The sequence below is a fragment of the Pinus tabuliformis genome, chromosome 1_2 (genome assembly GCF_031772625.1).
Source record: "Pinus tabuliformis cultivar Carrire ecotype Pingquan chromosome 1_2, CPIR1, whole genome shotgun sequence".
Classification (NCBI taxonomy): Eukaryota; Viridiplantae; Streptophyta; class Pinopsida; order Pinales; family Pinaceae; genus Pinus; species Pinus tabuliformis.
In genome coordinates, this window is record NC_142298.1 from 778,252,894 (window position 1) to 778,267,655 (window position 14,762).

The following is a 14,762-nucleotide window of genomic DNA, read 5'->3' on the forward strand; positions in this document are numbered from 1 at the left end:
TCAACAATGACGGGTTCCATTAGATGAGCTTGGTACTTGATTTCATAGTTATCATACATGTAAGGCCACACATATTAATACATATGTTTCTGAATGTAAGAATAGTGATCCCAAAAACACTGGGTTACAACAAACTAACTTTAGAAACTATAGTGTTATAGATTAAATACCCGAGATCTCATTAAACATGAATTGCTATTATTGAAATTCTCAATGTCGCAACCAACTATAACAAACTTTGTTTCTAGATAAGATTTTTCATGGAATACTTTAGCTACAATGCTAGCCATAGCATATGATTTAATAGAATATTAAGACCAAGAAGCATCAAAATGAGAAGAATAAGAGACTCCCCAATCATGAAAGGCACCTCCTAGTCACATAAAAGGGAAGCACCCTAAGAGCCAAATCATTGGAGATAAAGAATTAGGAGTACAAACAAGAAGGAAACTGTTGACAAATTCAGATAATCCACATTTTGTATTGTTATCCAAAATTGAGCCAAAGAACTTCAATAAAGCTAACAAAGGTCAAAATTGGATCAAGGCCATGAATGAAGAATTGGACCAAATAGGTAAGAACAACACATGGGAGCTAGTATCAAAGACAGAGGATAAGAACATCATTGGAACCAAATTGATCTTCAAGAACAAGCTTAATGAGGATGGTCAAGTGATAAGAAACAAGGAAAGACTGGTATGCAAAGGATACACCCAAATTGAAGTTATTAATTTTGAAGAGACTTTTGCACTAGTAGCTATATTAGATTCCATTAGAATGTTCCTAGCCTTTGCATGTTACAAAAATATTAAAGTTTATCAAATGAATGTTAAGTGTACTTTCTTAAATTGTTATTTGGAAGAAGAGGTATACATAGAAAAACTGGAAGGTTTCAGTTGACTAATGATGAAGATCAAGTGTGCAGGTTAAGAAAAGGTTTCTATGGATTGAAACAAGCTCCAACAACTTGGTATGCCAAGTTAGAAAAAAATTTGTAGCAACATGGTTTGAAAATAGGATCCATGGATATTAATCTATATATTAAAGTAGAAGGTGATCACTTTTTAATAATTGTTGCGTATGTAAATGATTTTTTGTAGTGATTTGGAGAAGATGGGACATGCTTTTGTTGAAGAAATGCAAAAGGAATTTGAAATTTCTATGTTGGGTGAGTTGATATTTTATCTTGGTCTACAAGTTACTCTAGTTGATAGAGGGACATCCATATTCCAATCCAAGTACTTCAAGCAGAATTTAAAGAGGTTTGGCTTGGAAGATTTCAAAACAATTAGTACTCCCATGGTAACTGGTTGTAAGCTAAGTAAAGATAATGAATCACTAGACTTCAATCCATCCACATATAAATAAATGATTGGTATCCTATTATATTTGGTAGCCTCTAAACTAGATACCATGCAAGCTATTTTCCTAGTCTAAATATTTCATTCCAATCCCAAGGAAAACCATGTAAATGCAATAAAGAAAATTTTTAAATATCTCCAAGGGATTATCGATTACGGATTGTGGTATCCCAAAGGTAAATTTTTTAGTTTTGTTTATTATTTTGACATTGATTGGGTTGGTATTATAGATGATAGGGAAATAACTTCAAGAGCAACATTCTTTTGGAGGTTTCCTAATTTGTTAGGCAAGCAGGAAGTTGAATTCTATCACATTATCTACAACTGAAGTTGAATATGTGGGAACAACTAATTGTTGCACACAAATATTATGGATGAAGCATACCCTCTGACATATGTAGTTTGAATATGATGATCCTATTCACATCATGGTGGAAAACAATAGTGCCCTCAACATTTCAAGAAATATGGTTCTTCACACTAAGACTAAACATGTTCCTATCAAATACAATTTTCTATGAGATTAGGTTTTTCATCATGTCATTATATTGGATTATGTGGCTATTAATGAGCACCTTGCACATATTTTTACTAAGCCTCTTCCGAGGGAGACGTTTGAGCATCTTAGACAACAACTGGAGGTGTTACCTTTTCAAATACAATGAAATATGTACGATGAGGAAAGCTTGTCAAAATTGCTTCAATCAACTATAGCAAGGTTTCTCTTTCTCGTGGTGGTTGCCTAGTCTACAAATCCTGAATATATCATCATATAGTTTTTATTTTATTCTTATTAATAATACTTCCAAAGTTCAAAGCCAATTCATTATGCGGGGGGAGAGTGTTCGACAATTTAGGGGGATTTTATATGGTAGAATATCAGGTGGAGCATGGTCTTCTCTTTGAATTGGCATTGTTTTTCTTTCATTAGTATTTCCCTTTGCCACCGATCTCAAATGGGGATAGAATGAGAATGAAGAGATGAGGAAGATGCATGAGATTCAGATTGGATACTTTAGGAATCTTTGAGTCAGGTATAGGTTGACATCAATGCCAAAGGGGATATTCTTGGCATTGTTGTTAGCACTATAATTTTGGCATTTATATCAATGAATGAGGATTAATGTAAGAAGATGTCATCTTGATATTAGTCACACATGAAATGATTGTATGATGGTCTGTGATGCTTTTTTACAGATATGGATGCTTGTCGACATGTATGGGAGAAGGTAGAATTGCAAAATATCAAGTTAACAGATCATCACTAGGAAGATAACCAAAATGGTGCAATGATGGCATCATCCTTGCTGGGTTCTCATGCTATCCCAATGATGATCATTCGAGGAATTATAGGTGGAAATAACCTAGAGCATATCATGTCGTTATAGACATTTTTGTGCCCTACAACTCCAAGCATGAAATGTCCATAAACCAAGGGCTCCTAAGTCCCTAAAAGTGTTGTTCTAACCCCTAAAGGAACAAGGTCAACAGATTACAGCTTCTCCTAGAAGTTCTCCACCAGAAACTGCTCAGAATTGGTCAAAACAGGATCATTTCAACTGCTCCACTGGCTAAGTGCGTTGCATTGCACCTAAATACACTGTGAGGGTGCGTTGCATTTCAAAACTCCCTTTTGTAGGGTGCGATGGGCGAGAAATGACAAATGGCCGTGTCATTCCGCGAGGTGGAGAGGCAAAGGAAGCTTCCAGAATCTTCTCCTGTGACACTTGCCTCACTGAATTCAACCAAGGATGAGTTAGAGGCCCTCGGTCTCCAAGTGGAAGCAAGAACTGACAGAGAGAAGACACTAATCAAATCACAAGCTGACTCATCCTCCTTACAAATATCTATATATGGATCCCTCATCCCAGAGATCCAGAGGCTGGAATTTTGCATATTGTAAGGAATTGCTGTTGGTTTCTAGAGACAAACATCAGATTGTTGGGTGATTTATGCTTTGTTTGAGGTGAAGAGGGGCTTCTTTGTTGGGAGGTTGATGCTGGGTCGGAACCACTGGTTGTAACTCCTCCCGGATCTTTTCTTGTTTATCAATAAAAACTATTTGAGTTCTCCTCCATTCTTTTGTATCATTGATGCTTGTTACATTTGTATGGTTAACTTAAATCTGATCCTAAGTTGTTTATGAATATAGATCCATGTCTTTGTATAGTGCTCTTCTTCTGTGATCTTACAGGTACTTTGTGAAGCTGGGCATGCAAGGAAGCAGGTAGCTGGAGACTATCAAAGAAGAGAGGGATTGGATCAAAGGATTAGCACAAGACACAGGTTGGTTCTTTCTATTCCTCTCTATCTATAATTCATAAAGGAAATACAAAAGTAGTTTTTCTCTGTTTGTTTCTAAGGCAGTTGTCACACCTTAATGGGATAGAGCAGTTCTAAATAGACACTTTTCCCTGTAACAAAATGGTGACTCCGCTGGGGAATGTCTAATTAGTTTGTTTGTGTATCATTCTTTGTTGTTTATTTCATAAACTTATAAGTAGCTTTCGAACTGCATTTGCCATAACAAATGCAAAGTAGATAACTGCTGCTTCAATCCATTCACTGGATCTGTTTATGATTTAAACAGCTGATTCACAAACTATCTGATTGCCCTTGTGATAGCTCTTAGATCCTCCTTAGATCTACCCCTGATTGTTGCATTACTGATTGCTTTTTACTCGGCCAAAAACCAAGGACTGAACTGCAAACTGTGACCCAGAACCCGGATAGAGTCTCGTTTCTGGCCCAGTGCAGGTACTGTTCAGAGATCCTGAATTTCAGCGCACTTCCCGAAAGGGAAACCTGCACTGCATTTCAGATTCTCTGTGTTACAGGTGCGCTGATCAAACTAGCTCTGTGCAGCTGTGGTTCTTGTGCTTCATTCTTTCCAGTTCTATCCCTGAATTTTGCTGCCTGTGATCAGTATATGTCTGTTTGAAGCCTCTTTTCCTTGCTGTTACTCCGCCTCCTTTGTAAAAAAGAACTGTAGATGTTTTTGTGTGTTTGTTGAGTCGTTTATAGTTTTCCATTGTGTTGGGTCGTTAATATGCCATTATTATTATCACTTTTGAACACTTATCCCACCCATTTCCACTATTCTTCATCATATCATTTGTTATAATTTATCATTTAAATCCATTTTATAAATGATTTATGCTCTTATGAATGAATATTATCTATTCTCCTTTATTTCTAATAAATTGATGATTATGCGTGATTTTATCAATGATAGTTTTAATAAATCAGTTATAACATTATTTACCATTCTTAGCCTCCAAGATAATTTTTAGATTGAATATTTGATTTTTAAAAAGCGCCAACTCAGAAATGCGCTGGAATAAGGAGTGACAGTTTTGCGGTTGAGATTCTGAGCAAATGGAGAAGAATCTAGAAAATCCGGAACATGGGTTTTGTCCAGAACGGGCCCAATTAACTTTGATATAGAACGGTTTGCCAAAATTCGGCTTGTACTGAGAGAAACACAGGGTTCTTTGAGCACGATTTTCTCAGATTTGCTGTTGTGGCCGTCCTCCAAATCTCAGATGCAAAGCTAAATTCGTCTTGCTTTTGTTGAGAGATGAAAGGAAATATATTTTCTTGTTGATCAACTGGTTAGAATCAATCCAATTTTGTAATGTAAATCATGTTGTAGTTATCTCTATTGTAACTGCTCTCTGATCTCTCTCTATTTAAATGAAAACAGAGATCAGAGATGGGATGACTTCAGGGGGATTGATGGGAATTTGAATGATGGAAGAATGATAGAAAAATGATGAAGAATGATGGTGGATTATCCATGATAGGATAGGGATTGTTGCATGCTGTAATCCTCAAGCATTTGCTGCTGTAATGATTCCACAATTTGCTGATTAATACATGATTTGGGAGTTGTTGTTCACTCTTTTCCTTCTGAAGTAACCTAGCAGCGGTCGCTCGCGGCTAAGGGCCCAGCCTCTGGTGGAGTATGCTGCTGCTACTGTATATTATATTCTTTTGATTTCTGTGTGGTTTGCTTATCTTTATTGCTCGGTAATCTGACATGCTTTTTCATATGCTATTCCATGCTCTGCTACGATTAATTCATTAATGGTTTCTTCGGGAAATTTATGTAGTGACTCTGTATTGTATGAGCGAATCTTTTCAGAGTTGATTGCATGTTATTAGTCTAAACCAACTATTTCTGTTACAGAGCATTTGTACTGAATATTACTGTTGTTGGATTCATTTGAAATCCTGATTATTGGAATCCGAAAAGTGATATTATTCTATTTGGAACATAGTCATATTCACCTTAATTGTCAGATTACCATATTAGCGTGTCGTGTGTATGTATGGTTGATCCTTGCTAATTCATCAATGAGTGCTATTCCATAAAGTACATTCCATCCAATTTGCCTTAAGATGGAAGATTCCTATTTTATTGCAGAATGTGAGTTTAGTTCTGACTCGCGAGACTTAGTTTATTTGATTGCTGTTCCATTTACTGCTTGCTGTTCCATTTCCTGTTTGCTATTCCATTTTACTTTCTGTCGTTCCATTTACTTGCATTTGCTGCTTTGGTGTGAGAGAAGATCTAAGGCTGTAGTGAGCCAGCAAGTCGCTGCTTAGCTCCCAGACCTATGGTCCATGCTCTAATTTCCTTTCCATCAGTTTCTAGAGGGATGGGTTATCGCTTCCGCACCCTTGACTGATAAGCTGCCTTGTGTGATTTTATTCTTTTAAAGTAATTTAGTCATAGCTTGCTCAGTGAATAGTTGCTGTATCCTCAATTGATGTTTGCTGAGTGAATAGTTGGATTTCAGAGCAGTTGAGTTTATGTTATTGTTAGATTTCTTTTTCAAGCATTCATTTACTCTTGGGTTTTAAGCACTATACTGCAAAACATTACTCTTAAGTAAATAGCCGCCTCAGACTGAGTACACTCTTGAAATAAAAAGTCGTCCCTGGGTTGATAATTAATGTGAAGGTAATTAGGGTTTAAAAGACACCTTTTTATCGCTCCACACATTGCAAAAGTAGAATAGTCGTACTGTCGTCCTTTGATTTGAATCTGTCGCAAGTGTCGATTTTGATCATAGGAGAAAGTTTGATTGCTCTTGATGGTCGATTATCCTGTTACTATTGCCTTTGGTCTGAATTTGTAATTTTCTAGTGTCAAGAACAAGTGTTCATTCCAAAATCGTAAGGTGTCGTAATCATCTTTGTTTTTTATTTCGAAAAAGAGCTTGTTTATATTTGTCGCTTGAAAAGAAATTCAGATTTGTACATCAACTTTATTTTTAGCATCAATACTAAGAAAGTCGAAAATAAATACATGCATGTGCATTTGCATATAGACAGTCTGTTTGGCTTGATTTAGGAAAGTGCATTTACAGTGTGCTCTTTGCTCTTTGTGAAAAGATTCTGTCTTTCTTTTCCCCTAGTAGCTAGGATTTTCATTGCACAAAAGAGATAAAATTTGTTTATCATCTTTAGATTGCATTTTAGGAATTACATCTACATCTCGTGGTGAACCGGAAAGGCAAACTTCATAAACAAGATCAACTTAAAATAAATTCAATGAATCTAACAACGCTTTGGAACTTAACGCACAACATTTAGAGGTCTAGGCTAGAGACGTATTCCGGCGTCGTAAAGCCTGGTAACTGTTGTCCTCACTGATGGTTGGGTGATTCCTCCACTTTGAGACGATAAGTGCCAGTACGGACTTGTGCTCCCACGTACCGTCGAGTATATTTTGGGAGATCCCTATAGGCTTAAATCCTTTGTCCTTAGGAAGCCGTGTATGTCGCCCTATCGATCGCAATGCACTGAACACAGCATTCAGGAAGATTGACTGCCGTACCGTAAAAAGTATTCTGCAGTTTTGCGATTGGTTTGGTACTCCCTCTCCCTAGATGTCCAGAGTAGTCCCTTTCATTCCTTTTCAGACTCCTTAACGGAAAAGGTCCATCTAAGCACTTGTCACTTCAGGCTCATTAAAGATCGAAGGCAACTAGAGTCATCTTTTGTTTTTTCTCGACTCTTAAAAACTGAAAAAACAAGTTGTGTCAAAGCGTCTAAAATTCATTTAATTCGGAAACATACTTCCCCTTTATTTTAGTTGATCGAGTAATCCGCAATCGTGGAAGAAAGTCAATTGAAACCCCGTCGTTCGCGGAGGCTTACGAGTCAACCGTCTTTGTCTCCGGAATCGAAACCAGTACGGACAAAGCGAACTCGTTTAACCGGTTCCAAATCTCCTATTAAAGTTAGAACAAGTGTTCCAACGACATCAGAGACTCCGGTTACTCCAAACATTTCTGGAATCCCTGCCTCTACAGAAGAAGTTCAACAGCCACAGAAGGACAGTGATACTGATCCTAGTCTGAGAGTAAACACGTGTGTTACCGAACCAGTTCCATCTACAACCGGTTCAGAGAGTCTTACTCTTCAAACATCTATCGTTGCCGAATTCACACCTTCTTCGGCACAAGAAATATTTTACGGACCTGATGGTCTTCCCCTTCCACCTGGTCTGATTGCCATAGAAGAAATTGTAGAAGATCCTAAAACAAGTACTCAAACGCAATTTGGAGTCGGGATCATTTTATATCCTTCTTCTTCAGAAGTTAGTCTACCACTAGCGGAAGCTCCTGTAGAATCGCTAGGTAATCTTTTGGATAGACTACAAATGTTTGAACAATCGTCAACATCTAGGACTGTGTCGTTTGACACAGCGATGGCAGAACTCCCTGTTATCACTCCGACAATGTTCGCTGGTATACCATCTGTCCCGACTAGCTCTCAGCCGCTAGAAGGAGCCCACTCAAGGGCTATTTCGACAGTATGGTCCATTCCTGTTTGTTCATCCGAAATAATATCCGGAAACTCTTATGTTGAGTCTCAACAAATTGATCCTTTTGGAGGTCAATTTGGGCAGTCTGGCCCCCAAGGGCAAACAATTCCCTTGAGTTCTGGATTACCACCGTATGGGGGGCAGTATACCCTTTCATTATCCCCTCCGGGAGGATATCCATACGGGAGTTCACAACAACATTCAGGTTATACTGGAATTACCTCAAGTGGTTGGGTACCTATACTACCTCAACAACCAAGAGTTGTGTACTCAATGCAACAATGCGTACCTATGTCGAATATCTCGACTACGCCAGCTATTGTGACGGTGTCACAAGTTCAAGCACTGCCTGTTGTATGCCAACCTCAGGTTTCTCAGGTTGTAATGCAACAGCCCCTTGACCTTGCGACTCAACCACAATCGCCGACTAGTGGAGCGACACAGGTTCAGACGGTTACAATTACCCCTCATCTTGGTCAAACTGTTAGTATCGGGAAACAGCACATGGCTTCACAACCATGGCTGGTGCAATACCAACAACCGCAATTCCAACAAGTATACCAAGGTTCTGAGCAGCAAATCTTTGCTAACAGTGGACAACCGTACATTCAAAACGGTCAAAATCAACCATTTTACAATGGTCATGTCCACCAACCTTACCAAACATACCAGCAGCAAATGCATTATGCCGGTATGCAAAGACCAACTGCTTAGGCAATCCCATCTTACCCTGGGTATGCTTCACCTAACCTGAACCAACAGTTACCCTTTGTGGCAACTTTAGAGTTACTTGATTTAAATCGGCTAACAAATGATCCAATTGCTTACGCCCCTTGGTGGCCAGCGATTCCGCATAAACTTCCATCAGATATTCCTAAATTTAATGGAAATCCGGGTGAAGATCCATCGAATCACGTGATGACCTTTCATCTATGGTGTTCATCAAACACCCTAAATGATGATTCGATAAGACTTCGCCTCTTTCAAAGGACATTAACGGGTCCAGTGGCAAAATGGTACATCGAATTGCCTAGAGCTTTGTTCGACAACTTCAGTACCTTAGCCACAACCTTTTTAACCCATTTTCAATTACCGATAAGGTGTTGGCATTATGATGCATGTGTTGTACTTGATGGCAACCCTCTCATAGAAGAATATCTCACTTATGTATAACTGGGTGAATCTTCAGAAGAGATATCAGATGTGACTGATGGAGGACAGCTCAAAGGAATCAGATGATGAATCTTCAGAAGAGATATCAGATGTGACTGATGGAGGACAGCTCAAAGGAATCAGATGATAGTTCTAAGTGTGACAAGTTAGCCTTGCCATCAAGTCCAAAGGGGGAGATTGTTGGCATTATGAGATAAGTATTGTCCTTGATGGCAAATCTCACTGATGACAAATCATAGTACAAAAGGTCAGCAACAAGGAATTGATGATCAGACTATAAGAAGAAGAGAAAGTTCATACACGCAGGTTCGTTAAGCCCAAGTCGCGTGTACACGCAGGTTGGCTTCATCAAAAGAGCGTGTATGTGGAAAAGTACCTTTGGTCCATGGCGGTTATTCCTTGGAAGTTGTGCCTATGGTTTTGGACCTTGGCGTCTCGGCGGACGTGTTGATCCCTAGTTTTGAAGTTGATGGTATTGGATTTCTATGGTTTTGGCTCTTGGTATTGAACAAGGCCTAAGGCTATATAAAGGGAAGGAAATCATTAGGCAAGTGTATCTGAAATGTCTTGAATATCTGATGAAGCATTAGATCCAGTATGCAGGGTTATGGGTTGATGATGCATTGCTGGATCTGAGCTAAAGAGAGATCTCACCGGTTGATGGAGAACTAGATCTAAGGAGAGATCGGGGTCAAATGGTTTGAAATGAACTATCTTTATGATGCTTATTCTAGATCTACATACTGACGCATGTATTGTTCTATAAGTGTTATGAGTATGACTGATGTCTGGTACAGCTGCAAGTTATGAGAAATTATTTTTAGATCTGTACGCGGGTTGTCTTTGGTAAAAGCGCGTATACACGCGGGTTTGATTCATCGAAGTAGCGTATACATTGTAAAGCTTGATATTTGAAGTTGCAGATGGATCTGATGGTTATTACAGAGTTCTGTGTCTGCTCTGTGTTCTGGTGACACTGTTGTTAACAGGGTTTCAGTGATTCAGAGTTTGATGATTGTTTTGAGCTTCAATGATAGTTATGGGTCCAGTATGAAAATTGGATGAAAAGTGGCCTTACAGATTATGTGTTGTGCTTCAGTGTATCCAGTCTGAAAATTGATGAAACGTGGTACCTGGAGGTGAGAAGATTGTAGGCAAGCACCTACGTACTAGTATCTAAGCTAGTACAAAAGCTAAAGGAGATCTTTGGAGCATTGTAGCAGGTAGCAGCCTGCGTACTAGTAAATGGATCGGCTAGTACAAGAGCAAAGGGGGTTGTAGCTCCCGTACTGGTATAAGACTGCACCAGTACAAATATTGTAAAAGGATTTTCTTATTAAGAAGAAGATTGAGATGACTTGCAGCAGGTGGTTTTCACCCACATTGGGTTTCCACCTTATATCTTTGTGTTCATGTGTGTGGCTCTTGTGTAATGTTCTGTTCTGTTATTCTGCACCTGTTTACTATTAATATGCTTAATAATGATCTGATGCATTTACTGAAGATTAAGCTAACTGAATTATAAGATCTCTGGATATACGCGAGTTTCATTAGACACAGTAGCGTGTACACGCGGGTTCACTTAATTGAAGTAGCGTATATGTTTCTGAGTATGAAATTGAAAAGTTTGATTGATCTGATAATACTGATTCACCCCCCCTCTCAGTATTATTTCCAACAATTGGTATCAGAGCAGGTCCTTTGGTAAAAGCTTGATCGCTTGAAGGAGATCCGTGGAACAATGGGAAATAAGCTTAAGAAGAAAGCTCATAAGAAGAAGAAGACATCTCAGAAGGACTATGACAGTGGGAGAGTCGATTGGGGATTAGGTATAAGAAGTTCTTCAGATTCAGAATCAGATTCAGAATCATTATCAGGTATGAATGTGTTATCCTCTGATGTTCCTGCTATATTTCCTTGTGAAAGTGATGGAAGTGATAGTGAAACTACTGAACATGCTTTTATGGGTGAGCAAGAAAAGTATCAAATAGAGGCAGTATTTAGAAGGCTTACGGACAAAGTTAAAGATCAACAAGATCTATTGAACAAAAGGGAATGTGCTTTCAAAGAAGAAGTTACCAAACTAAAGGCCCAACTAGAAGAAGGAAACAAGGTAAGAAAGCTACTCAAGGACAAGGAAGACCAATGTCAAAAATTGCAGCATGAAGTGACATCATTAAGAAAAGAAGTCAACGAAAGAAGCACAACCATCAAGAAACTCAAAGATAGATCCAGCTACTATGAAAATCTTGAAGCTACAATCCTCTCACTAAAAGGAGATCTTGAAAAATCAAAGAAGCAGAATACAGATCTACTCCAAGCTATTGCAAAACAAGAAAACGAAGCCACCAGCTTAAAATCTCAACTAGAATGTGCCTTCCGAGTTCGTCAAATGCAGCAGGATCTGAATGAAGAACAAGAAAAGGAGATTCTCAAACTAAGGGAACAAATGGAAGAAGGAAGGAAAAGTGAAGAAGATTTGAAAAAGCAATCTCTTGAAAAGGAAGAACAGCTTCAGGTTGAGGTAAATATCTTGAAAGGTAAACTAGAAGAAAAGGATAAGCTTTTACGATTTCAAGATAGTTCTAAAGTCTTGGATGATATTCTTAGTAGTCAAAGGTCTCCTGCTATAAAGACTGGTCTTGGTTTCCATGAATCTATTGAAGGTGAATCTAGTTCACAAGGTGAGGGAAGGAACTCTAAAGAGAAATCTAAAGTGATCAGTGAAGAAATGAAAGATCCATCTCATCATCAACCAAGGAAAGAGATTCTTCAAAGAAAATCTTTTACTCCTCCTATGAATAATGTTGAATGTTATGTATGTCATAATCTTGGACATGTTGCAGCTAGATGTAGAAGAAGAAGGGTTCAAGACCATCATGCAGAAAGATCATCACACTCAAGGTACTTTAATGGATATTGCTTTGCTTGCAATATGTTTGGTCACAAAGCTGCTGATTGCTACAGGAGGAATATGAAACATGTAAGATGTTATGCATGTAACAAGCTTGGACATATAGCAAAGGAATGCAGGAACAAAGGATGGACATCACACCAAAAGAAGAAAACCTCATCACACTTGAAGATATGGAGGAAGAAGGAAGTACAGTCAGCACAATGTACTGAGACACAGCACAGCACAGACATATCAGACTCAGGGGGAGCTGAAAGTGTAAAACTTCAGTGTCCTGAATCTCATACGCAAGTTTCTTAAAAGGAAGTCGCGTATATACGCGAGTTAGACACTGAAAAGTCACGTATATATCAGTCTGAGGAAAAGCAGTGGGGACAGGCTCAGAAAAGGGATCTGACATGATTAAGTCCATTATTTGCTCTATTGGTTAATTGTTACAGTCTGTTGAGGATGTGTAAAAATGTTTTGATACCTGTAAGATGTCTAGAAGTGTTTTGATCCTAACTTGATGATGATGATGTCTTGATGCTTATTGCTGATATATGCATGATCAGATCTAACAGATGGCACAGGTTGAGGGGGAGCTTATGCCTTTAGTAATTCATTGTTGGCATTATGGTTAATAATCCTTGGTGATGATTCTTATATGGCTAAATGATATATCTTGCTATGATGTGGTTGTGAGTTGTCTATGATAAAATCTCATATGATTCTTGGGGTTACATAGTTGATGATCAGATCAGATTTATGGTTGATTTTTTGATGATGCATATATGGTGCTTACATGGTGATCTTCATAAGGACAAGGAGAAGTACAAAGCTTGAATATACATCTTCCTCACTTGATGATGGGTCACTCATATACTGCTGTTGTCATATGCATAAAAATCATACAGTTATGATGCAGGCACTCTTGTGGATAAGGATTGTTGCTGTTGATGATATCAAGAAGTTTTGTCAAATGAGCTTGAGCTCAAGATACATAATGCTGATACATGGATGACTACTCAAAGTTGCTTTATTGGAGACATGGTGATGGTTTCTTATCTATATGATGATAGGTTGATACTTACATATGTTGATTGATGCAGATGTTCCCAAGTAATGATACTTGGATCATGTAGATCTTGAAGTTGATGTAATGGCTATGGTGGTTTCACATGTAATGTGAATGGTTTCATGATGATGTTTAAAAGGAGGAGTTGACATCTATGTTCAGACATACCTTGCTGCAGGACATTTACAGGTTGCTGATATGAAAATGGTTGTACGCGAGTTTCATAAGGCCTATCAGCGTATATACGCCTCTTTATGTGGATGAAGACGCGTATATGGAGTTTTGAAGGAAATCAGCAGGGACAGATGTTGGTTGCAGAAAGTCTGATATGGGTCCGACAGAGATCATCTGGCACAGATTCAGGGGGAGCAGATAATCTTCCAATGATGCATTGTTGGCATTATCTTAAAGCTTTTGGTTCTAGTTCACATTTGTTGTTGGTTTCAAGTGGAACAAAGGCGAAATTGGTTGCTGATCTGAATGGTGATTATCAGATGCTGATAGTGACTTTCATAAATCTTGGTCTTTCGTCTCTATGTCATATATCTCTTTTGTGGTATCTCTTTCATGGTGTCGAGGTCATGTAACGGCCTATTTTGGTTTCCCCACTATGCCTGGGATGATTGATGCAATATGATTGGTTGTCATATGTAAACTTTTGATGTATCCCCACTTGGTTGGGTGGATGAGTCAATTTTTGTATATCCTCACTTAGTTGAGAGATGGATGTATGTATGAGTCTTTGGTGATAGGAAGGTCTTTTATGATGTATAGAGTCATGTTCTTCTTGAAGAACATCTTTTGCAGATCTTGCCTACAGTCAGGAAGAGCATGTACAACACACTTCAGCAGTACAGAGATTCAGCATGTACTCAGGGGGAGCATGGACAGATTGGTACACCTTGGCATATACAAAGGGGGAGACTATTCAGAGATTTTAGCAGGTACTCAGGTGGAGTATGGACAGTGGAATGATTCAGCAAAGGAAGAGAATATCTTGGTCCACCCTTTGCCCTTGATGTCAAAGGGGGAGAGTGATTTGGTGTTGTTGCCATCAAGTCCAAAGGGGGAGATTGTTGGCATTATGATGCATGTGTTGTACTTGATGGCAACCCTCTCATAGAAGAATATCTCACTTATGTATAACTGGGTGAATCTTCAGAAGAGATATCAGATGTGACTGATGGAGGACAGCTCAAAGGAATCAGATGATGAATCTTCAGAAGAGATATCAGATGTGACTGATGGAGGACAACTCAAAGGAATCAGATGATAGTTCTAAGTGTGACAAGTTAGCCTTGCCATCAAGTCCAAAGGGGGAGATTGTTGGCATTATGAGATAAGTATTGTCCTTGATGGCAAATCTCACTGATGACAAATCATAGTACAAAAGGTCAGCAGCAAGGAATTGATGAT